The sequence below is a fragment of the Protopterus annectens genome, chromosome 15.part0 (genome assembly GCF_019279795.1).
Source record: "Protopterus annectens isolate FY-2018-M chromosome 15.part0, PAN1.0, whole genome shotgun sequence".
Classification (NCBI taxonomy): Eukaryota; Metazoa; Chordata; order Ceratodontiformes; family Protopteridae; genus Protopterus; species Protopterus annectens.
Window position 1 is genome coordinate 787,299,013 of NC_056749.1, and position 11,386 is coordinate 787,310,398.

Sequence of the window (11,386 nt, forward strand, 5' to 3'; positions counted from 1 at the left end):
TTTGTCTTGTATTCCTGACAGTTCTATGACTGTAGACTCACCCTCTCTTCCTCCTTTCTGCCCATATACTCCCCACTCGGTGCACTAGTTATTAAAGGTGGTACATTCTAGTGCAACAGCCACTGAATTTGACTGGATGCAAGATATTTGTTGAAATCACTGATTGTCTGTTCTTCCACTGATCCCTGCTGCCAGTGTAGCCCCGGTCCATTTACCCTCGCTTCACTCGGACTCACTCTGCTCCCCTACCTTGCCCCCAGTTCCCAGCCACCCCACTACCTGAACATTTATCTATCCTTAACTCCTCCTATACCATGATTCTGTCCAATCACCCCTCACTCCTACTCTTCACAGTCCAAACATAAAGGCACTAACTCCACCAATACAATGTCCCATACCAAAACCTATTTCCTCAGTTTGACATTACTCATAACACTCCTTTGCACCCTTGGTTATCTTACACACCTCCCTAATCCTTCCCATACTTTACCACTACACTACACATCCAATTTCCAACATACTATACCATACTATACAACCCTCCTTCTCCTCTATAACTCACAAACTCTACTCTTCTAATGCAACACTCTTACATAAACACAAAGTACTAGCTATTCTACCCTCTCCTGACTTACCCTACCTTCCACACACTAACAGATATTCTCTCTATCACTACTCAGACTCTTCTTCCATATTCATCAATATTACACACTTACTATACCAAATTTCCCTCTCTCTTTCTGGTAACATCCACCCCAACCCCGGCCCACCAACACCCCATCCATTAATTCTCCCCCTCGATCACACCCTTGGTCCACTAAGACCATTCATATCACCACAATTAAAGCCAAAAGTCTTCAAAATAAAATTACGAACCTCCATGCCTGGCTTTCCCATAACCAGCCCGACATAGTTGCCACCTCAGAAACTTGGCTTAAACTATACATAAAAAACAATTAAATTCTTCCACCTGGCTACCAAATAATATGTAATGATAGACCCAGCAAAAAAGGAGGTGGCATAGCCATAATCTAGTCCTCCTCCTACACTGTTACTGTGTACACCAAACCCATTCCAAAATTTGCCAATTCCAAATTAACCATAGCTTTCTTAAAAATCAACAAACATAAAACCATATGCAAAGGTGCCACCTATATCCCCCTAGGTAACAACATCCCAATACTAGTAGACATTCTCTCCTAGATCTCCTCTAACATTAACAATGAAACCTTCATCCTAGGCAATGTAAACATCAACTGGGCCACTATAAACTCTCAATTCCCTAATCATACAATCAATCTCTTTAACTACACCCAGGTAATAAACTCTCCTACCAGGCCAGACAAAGGTGGGGCCTCCAGTTCCATCATTCACTGGATCTTAGTATCTCATCCTAAACTAATCTCAAATACAGGAATCCTTCTTAACCCTCTCAGTGACCACTTGCCAGCCTTTGTAGACTGGCACCCCATCTCATCTTCAAAAACAACATCACTATACGCAAACTTGAAAATTCTCCAATTTCAACCCACAAATTGTTTCAGACTGTCTAAAACTAACAGACTTGCCACCATTGAAAACTTTGCTCCTTGACAACACCATCAATTACTTTAATGATGCCTTTCTGAACCTACTCAATAGCCTTGCTTTTCTTATGAATAAAAGAGTTAAAGCCATAACCTCTCTCTGGCTATCAAAGGAAACTAAACAAACCATACTCCTAAAGATAAACGGTGGAAACAATACCAAAATAAAAAAAAACTACTTAATGTCCTACTAGAATTTAAACAACTCCGCAACTCAGTAAAAAAATTAATAACTACAGACCTCAAAACATGTTACACCACGTTTCAATCTGAACATACTACCAACCCTTGAAAATTCTGGAATGCTATCTCCTCCCTCCTTCATCCTGGCAGTATAGACAATCCATGCCGTAACCCTAACTTTACATATCAAGAAACAGCTTCTCTATGTAATACCTTCTTTGTGGAACGTATAGCCAATCTTACTGCCAGCTTCCCTCGGTCTTCTCCAATTTCTTCCCCCTCCCCCACCTCTCCATCTGACCCTATAACTCATACCCCTTCCTTCAGCCTCAATCCTCTTCCCATGAACACAATAAAAAAAACTCCTCTTCCAACTGAAATCATGCTCCAATGCAACAGTTAATTTACCTGCATCTTTCCTCAAATTATCAGCTGACAGCATAGCCTTCCCTATCTCCATTATAATAAACAGGTGCATCCAAGAATCATATGTTCCCTCACTTTGAAGACAAGCATTCATCATTCCACTCCACAAAGGTGGTAAAAACACTGACACTACCAATTTCCTGCCTATTGCCATTCTTTCTCCACTCTCAAAAATTATTGAAAAATGTATTCATTCACAAATGATTCCATATCTAACTCATAATAACCTCCTAACCCCAACACAGCATGGATTCCGTCCAGGCCACAGTACCATCATTGCCCTCCACTCCTTCCTTGAGACCATAAACCGTGCTTGTGATTCTGGCAAGATCATATCTACCCTGTTTCTAGACCTCTCTAAAGCCTTTGACACTGTCTCCCACCCTAGACTCATATCTCAACTCTCCTCCCTTAATCTTTCCCCTTCCACCATAGCCTGGTTCACTAGCTACTTCTCCGAAAGATAACAAGCTGTTAAATGGAAATATTGTAGTTCATCTTTTCTACACACCCCTACTGCTATACCCCAAGTGTCTGTCCTTGGCCCCATGCTTTTTAATACATTCATCAATATCTTTCACTACTCCATCTCAGATAAAGCACTAATCCAGTATGCTGATGATTCAACAATCATCTGTTCAGCTGACACCCCCTCCAGCCTTTTGCAGAAAACTCAGTCAGCTTTCTCTAATAATGAAACCTAGATGCAAATCAACCACCTCACCCTAAATGCTAAAAAGATTAAATAAATAATCTTTTCTCCATCTAAAAACTCCACCTTTGATAAAAACTCCTTCAAAATAATAAGCCAGAATAACATCCCCACTGAAATTGTGCTACACACTAAACTGCTCTGTGTCATCACTGATGAACATCTAAAATTCGATATCCACATCCAAACATGAACTAAACCCCATCAGAAATTAGGACTCCTATATAGGCATAACCACTACCTTACTCATTCCACCAGAAGGACCTTAGCCTCCTTATACCTTCTCCCCTCTCTCATGTACAGTTCTCCTCTATTCACTAATCTTCAGCTCGGCTTACAAACCAAACTGAAAGCCTGCTACAATAAAATTTGCCACCAGCTCTAGAAATTCATCCCATCACTGTATCTCCCTCTATTCTCTGCAATGACTCGAGCTTCCTAAGTACCTGAACCTTTGTAAACTTACCACTGCCCATAAGCTTATATTCAAGCCATCCAGCTGTCCCTCTCTCTCCACTACATTAACGCTCTATATTCCTAATCATTGACTTAGATCAGAAAACCAAGACCTCCTTAAAATCTACAAACCTTTACAGCCCCCAGGGCACCTTCTGCTGCCCTGCTCCTTAGCTAAACTATGGAACTCATTTCCTCCTTCTCATTGAGATACTCAAAATCACTCCAATTTCAAATCCCTCCTCTACTCCTACCTATCTACAAAGTGGGCAAGGTCAGGCTCTTTTCCTACATAAGTCCCCTAATATCTACATCTAATCTAACTTTTCTGATTATACTATACACTGCTAGCCTACTCCTGAATCTACTCTGCACTCACAGCCTTTCCCCTACAAATACTCTTTACACTTATTTCAGACTTTGTAAATATTAAACTTCCAGCAATTTCTTTTATTTGTTTTAATTTTACACTGTGTAAATGACTCTAAGAGTGTATAGTTGCAAGATTTTATATTCTGTAAATTACTTTTTCATATTGTATAGACTGCAAGAAGCTGATAACTTCTTTGTTTTGTATGTTTGTAATTGTCACTAGAGCATTTCTCCCTGGGCCTCCACTAAAAACAAAGTCTTCTAGGCCCATTGGACTCCCCCGGTCATCAAACTGAAATAAATATAAATAAATAAAAAATAAATCATAGATGTTGGAACAACTACAGGCTATTGAATGCATTTTATTTTCAGATTTCTTTCAGGAGCATTCTTTTTCATATTAGTAATGCATAACTTGGTAATGTTACTCAACCCCACCATTTGCAACACATTAATATATGTCAATTTTTTACAGAAGAAAGTTCCACAGACACAAAGTTTTACTCATGTAGCATAATACAATTTAGACTATATCAGCTTTCCAGTACAAATCGTAGCCATTACAATATAAGTCTCTAATAACATAAATTTGATGATATTAATATTTACATGTATTTTGCCTACTACTTAGTCATAAATCATTAATAGTAAAACATTACCCCTGCGTATTAAGGTAATTTGGACAATTTTCACCTCCATATTACTTCTCATCCTTTGCCCTGAATTAAAGACTGACTACTTATCATCTGCATATCTGATTTATATACGGTTATGTTTTAGTATGCACAGATATGTGCATCTTAATGAACAGCCATCCTGCTGGTAATACCTAACTCAGGATACGTATATGTTACTGAACAGGCAACCTGCTCCAAATACTTAACTCAGGATATGTACATGTTACAGAACAGACAACCACCTCCTAAAACCTACCACAGGATACATACATGTTACTACACAGCCAACCTCCGCCTAATAGCTAACTCAGGATACGCACATGATACTGAACAGACAACCTTCTCCTTAAACCTTTCTCAGGATACATACATATTACTGAACAGCCAACTTGCTCCTAATACCTAACTCAAACAATCTGTTACTAATACCAAACTCAGGGCATGTATGTGCTTCTGAACAGACAACCTGTTACTAATACTTAGCTCAGGATATGTACATGTTACTAAACAGACAACCTGTTCCTAATACTTAACTCAAGTTACATACATGTTACTTAGACAACCTCCTCCTAAAACCTTCCTCATGATACGTACATGTTACTGAACAGACAATTTATTCCTAATACCTAACTCAGGAAACGTACATGTTCCTGAAATTACAACCTGTTCCTAATACCTAACTCAGGATATATACATGTTACTGGACAGACAACCTGTACCTAATGCCTAACTCGTGATACGTGCATGTTACTGGACAGACAACCTGTTCCTAATACCTAACTCAGGATACGTACATGTTACTGGACAATCAACCTGTTCCGAATACCAACTCAGGATACATACATGTTACTGGACAGACAACCTGTTCCTAATACCTAACTCAGTATATGTACATGTTATTGAACAGACAACCTGCACCTAATACCTAACTCAGGATATGTACTTTACTGAACAGACAACCTGTTCCTAATACCTAACTCAGGATAGGTACATGTTACTGAACAGACAACCTGCTCCTAATACCTACATCAGAATACGAACATGTTACTGAACAGATAACCTGTTCCTAATGCCTAACTCAGGATACGTACATGTTAATGAACAGACAACTTACTCCTAATACCTAACTCAGGATACGTACATGTTACTGAACAACCTCCTCCTAAAACCTACCTCAGGATATGTGCATCTTACTGAACAGCCAACCTGCTGCTAATACCTAACTCAGGATACGTACATGTTACTGAACAGACAACCTGCTCGTAATACTTAACTCAAGAAAGGTACATGTTACTAAACAGACAACCTCCTCCTAAAACCTACCTCAGGATACATACATGTTATTGGACAGCCAGCCTCTGCCTAATACCTAAATCAGGATACGTACATGTTACTGAACAGATAACCTGTTCCTAATACCTAACTCAGGTAACGTACATGTTACTGAACAGACAACTTGCACCTAATACCTAACTCAGGATACGCACATGTTACTGAACAACCTCCTCTTAAAACCTACCTCAGGAAATGTGCACCTTACAGAACAGCCAACATGCTGCTAATACCTAACTCAGGATATGTACATGTTACTGAACAGACAACCCGCTCCTAATACTTAACTCAGGAAAAGTACATGTTACTGAACAGACAACCTCCTCCTAAAACCTACCTCAGGATACATACATGTTACTGTACAGCCAGCCTCCACCTAATACCCAACTCAGGATACGCACATGATACTGAACAGACAACCTTCTCCTAAAACCAGTCTCAGGATACATACATATTACTGAACAGCCAACTTGCTCCTAATACCTAACTCAAACAACCTGTTACTAATACCAAACTCAGGTCATGTATGTGCTACTGAACAGACAACCTGTTACTAATACTTAGCTCAGGATACGTACATGTTACTGAACAGAAAACCTGTTCCTAATACCTAACTCAGGATATGTACATGCTACTGGACAGACAACCTGTTCCTAATATCTAACTCAGGATACATACATTACATGTTACTGGACAGACAACCTGTTCCGAATACCAACTCAGGATACATATATATTACTGGACAGACAACCTGTTCCTAATACCTAACTCAGCATATGAACGTTACTGAACAGACAACCTGTTCCTAATACCTAACTCAGGATAGGTACATGTTACTGAACAGACAACCTGTTCCTAATACCTAAATCAAGATACGTACATGTTACTGAACAGACAACCTGCTCCTAATACCTAAATCAGGATACGTACATGTTACTGAACAGATAACCTGTTCCTAATACCTAACTCAGGATACGTACATGTTACTAAACAGACAACCGTCTCCTAATACTTATCTCAGGAAACGTACATGTTACTGAACAGACAACCTCCTCCTAAAACATACCTCAGGATACATGCATTTTACTGGACAGCCAGCCTCCACCTAATACCTAACGCAGGATTCGTACATGTTACTGAACAGACAACCTTCTCTTAATACTTAGCTCAGGATACGTACATGTTACTGAACAGAAAACCTGTTCCTAATACCTAACTCAGGATATGTACATGCTACTGGACAGACAACCTGTTCCTAATATCTAACTCAGGATACATACATTACATGTTACTGGACAGACAACCTGTTCTGAATACCAACTCAGGATACATATATGTTACTGGACAGACAACCTGTTCCTAATACCTAACTCAGCATATGTACGTTACTGAACAGACAACCTGTTCCTACTACCTAACTCAGGATAGGTACATGTTACTGAACAGACAACCTGTTCCTAATACCTAAATCAAGATATGTACATGTTACTGAACAGACAACCTGCTCCTAATACCTAAATCAGGATACTGAACAGATAACCTGTTCCTAATACCTAACTCAGGATACGTACATGTTACTAAACAGACAACCGTCTCCTAATACTTAACTCAGGAAACGTACATGTTACTGAACAGACAACCTCCTCCTAAAACATACCTCAGGATACATGCATTTTACTGGACAGCCAGCCTCCACCTAATACCTAACGCAGGATTCGTACATGTTACTGAACAGACAACCTTCTCTTAATACTTAACTCAGGAAACGTACATGTTACTGAACAGAAAACCTTCTCCTAAAACCTATATCAGGATACATACATATTACTGAACAGCCAACTTGCTCCTAATACCTAAGTCAAACAACCTGTTACTAAGACCAAACTCAGGGCATGTATGTGCCACTGAACAGACAACCTGTTACTAATACTTAACTCAGGATACGTACATGTTACTGAAAAGACAACCTGTTCGTAATACTTAACTCAGGTTAAATACATGTTACTGAACAGACAGCCTCCTCCTAAAACCTTCCTCATGATACGTACATGTTACTGAACAGCCAACTTATTCCTAATACCTAAGGCAGGATACGTACATGTTCTTGAAATGACAATCTGCTCTTAATACCTAACTCAGGATATGTACATGTTACTGTACAGACAACCTGTTCCTAATACCTAACTCACGATACGTACATGTTACTGGACAGACAACCTGTTCCTAATACCTAACTCAGGATACGTAAATGTTACTGGACAGACAACCTGTTCCGAATACCACCTCAGTATACATACATGTTACTGGACAGACAACCTGTTCCTAATACTTAACTCAGGATAGGTACATGTTACTGAACAAACAACCTGCTCCTAATACCTAAATCAGAATACGAACATGTTACTGAACAGATAACTTGTTCCTAATACCTAACTCAGGATACGTACATGTTACTGAACAGACAACCTGCTCCTAATACCTAACTCAGGATAAGTACATGTTACTGAACAACCTCTTCCTAAAACCTACCTCGGGATATGTGCATCTTACTGAACAGCCAACCTGCTGCTAATACCTAACTCAGGATACGTACATTTTACTGAACAGACAACCTGCTCGTAATACTTAACTCAAGAAACGTACATGTTAGTGAACAGACAACCTCCTCCTAAAACCTACCTCAGGATACATACATGTTATTGGACAGCCAGCCTCCACCTAATACCAAAATCAGGATACGTACATGTTACTGAACAGATAACCTGTTCCTAATACTTAACTCAGGTAACATACATGTTACTGAACAGACAACTTGCACATAATACCTAACTCAGGATACGTACATGTTACTGAACAACCTCCTTAAAAAACCTATCTCAGGATATGTGTATCTTACAGAACAGCCAACCTGCTGCTAATACCTAACTCAGGATACGTACATGTTACTGAACAGACAACCCGCTCCTAATACTTAACTCAGGAAAAGCACATGTTACTGAACAGACAACCTCCTCCTAAATCCTACCTCAGGATACATACATGTTACTGGACAGCCAACCTCCACCTAATACCCAACTCAGGATATGCACATGATACTGAACAGACAACCTTCCCCTAAAACCAGTCTCAGGATACATACATATTACTGAACAGCCAACTTGCTCCTAATACCTAACTCAAGCAACCTGTTACTAATACCAAACTCAGGTCATGTATGTGCTACTGAACAGACAACCTGTTACTAATACTTAACTCTGGATACGTACATGTTACTGAACAGACAACCTTCCCCTAAAACCATTCTCAGGATACATACATATTACTGAACAGCCAACTTGCTCCTAATACCTAACTCAAACAACCTGTTACTAATACCAAACTCAGGACATGTATGTGCTACTGAACAGACAACCTGTTACTAATACTTAGCTCAAGATACGTACATGTTACTGAACAGACAACCTGCTCCTAATACCTAACTCAGTATATGTACATGTTACTGGACAGACAACCTGTTCCTAATACCTAACTCACGATATGTACGTTACTGGACAGACAACCTGTTCCTAATATCTAACTCAGGATACATTCATGTTACTGGACAGACAACCTGTTCCTAATACCTAACTCAGGATATGTACGTTACTGAACAGATGACCTGTTCCTAATACCTAACTCAGGAAAGGTACATGTTACTGAACGGACAACCTGTTCCTAATACCTAAATCAAGATACATACATGTTACTGAACAGACAGCCTGTTCCTAATACCTAAATCAAGATACATACATGTTACTGAACAGACAGCCTGCTCCTAATACCTAAATCAGGATACGTACATGTTACTGAACAGACAAACTTCTCCTAATACTTAACTCAGGAAACATACATGTTACTGAACAGACAACCTCCTCCTAAAACCTACCTCAGGATACATACATATTACTGGACAGCCAGCCTCCGCCTAATACCGAGCAGGATACGTACATGTTACTGAACAGACAACCTTCTCCCAATACTTAACTCAGGAAACGTACATGTTACTGAACAGACAACCTTCTCCTAAAACCTATATCAGGATGCATACATATTACTGAACAGCCAACTTGCTCCTAATACCTAACTCAAACAACCTGTTACTAAGACCAAACTCAGGACATGTATGTGCTACTGAACAGACAACCTGTTACTAATACTTAACTCAGGATACGTGCACATTACTGAACAGACAACCTGTTTGTAATACTTAACTCAGGTTAAATACATGTTACTGAACAGACAACCTCCTCCTAACACCTTCCTCATGATACGTACATGTTACTGAACAGCCAACTTATTCCTAGTACCCAAGTCAGGATACGTACATGTTCCTGAAATGACAACCTGCTCTTAATACCTAACTCAGGATATGTACATGTTACTGTACAGACAACCTCTTCCTAATACCTAACTCATGATACGTACATGTTACTGGACAGACAACCTGTTCTGAATACCACCTCAGGATACATACATGTTACTGGACAGACAACCTGTTCCTAATACCTAACTCAGGATATGTACATTACTGAACAGACAACCTGTTCCTAATACCTAACTCAGGATAGGTACATGTTACTGAACAGACAACCTGTTCCTAATACCTAAATCAAGATACGTACATGTAACTGAGCAGACAACATGTTCCTAATACCTAACTCAGGATACGTACATTTTACTGAACAGACAACCTACTACTAATACCTAAATCAGGATACGTACTTTTTACTGAACAGGCAACCTTTTCCTAATACCTAACACAGGATACATACATGTTACTGAACAGACAACCTGCTCCTAATACCAAACTCAGGATACGTACATGTTACTGACAGACAACCTCCTCCTAAAGCGTCGTCAGGGTATGTGCATCTTACTGAACAGCCAACCTGCTGCTAATACCTAACTCAAGATATGTACATGTTACTGAACAGACAAATTTCTCCTAATACTTAACTCAGGATACGTACATGTTACGGAACAGACAACCTCCTCCTAAAACCTACCTCAGGATGCATACATGTTACAAGACAGCCAACCTCTGCCTAATACCTAACTCAGGATAGGTACATGAAACTGAACAGACAACCTCCTCCTAAAACCTTCCACATGATACGTACATGTTACTGAACAGCTAACTTATTCCTAATACCTAACTCAAGATATGTACATGTTCCTGAAATGACAACCTGCTCCTAATACCTAACTCAATATACGTACATGTTACTGAACAGACAACCTGTTCCTAATACACTGAACAGACAACCTGCTCCTAATACCTAACTCAATATACGTACATGTTACTGAACAGACAACCCCTCCTAAAACCTACCTCAGGGTATGTGCATCTTACTGAACAGCCATCCTGCTGCTAATGCCTAACTCAGGATACATACATGTTACTGAAAAGACAACCTGCTCCTAATACTTAACTCAGGATACATACATGCTGTGAAACAGACAACCACCTCCTAAAACCTACCTCAGGATACATACATGTTACTAGACAGCCAACCTCCGCCTAATACCCAACTCAGGATACGTACATGATACTGAATAGACAACCTTCTCCTAAAACCAGTCTCAGGATACATACATATTAA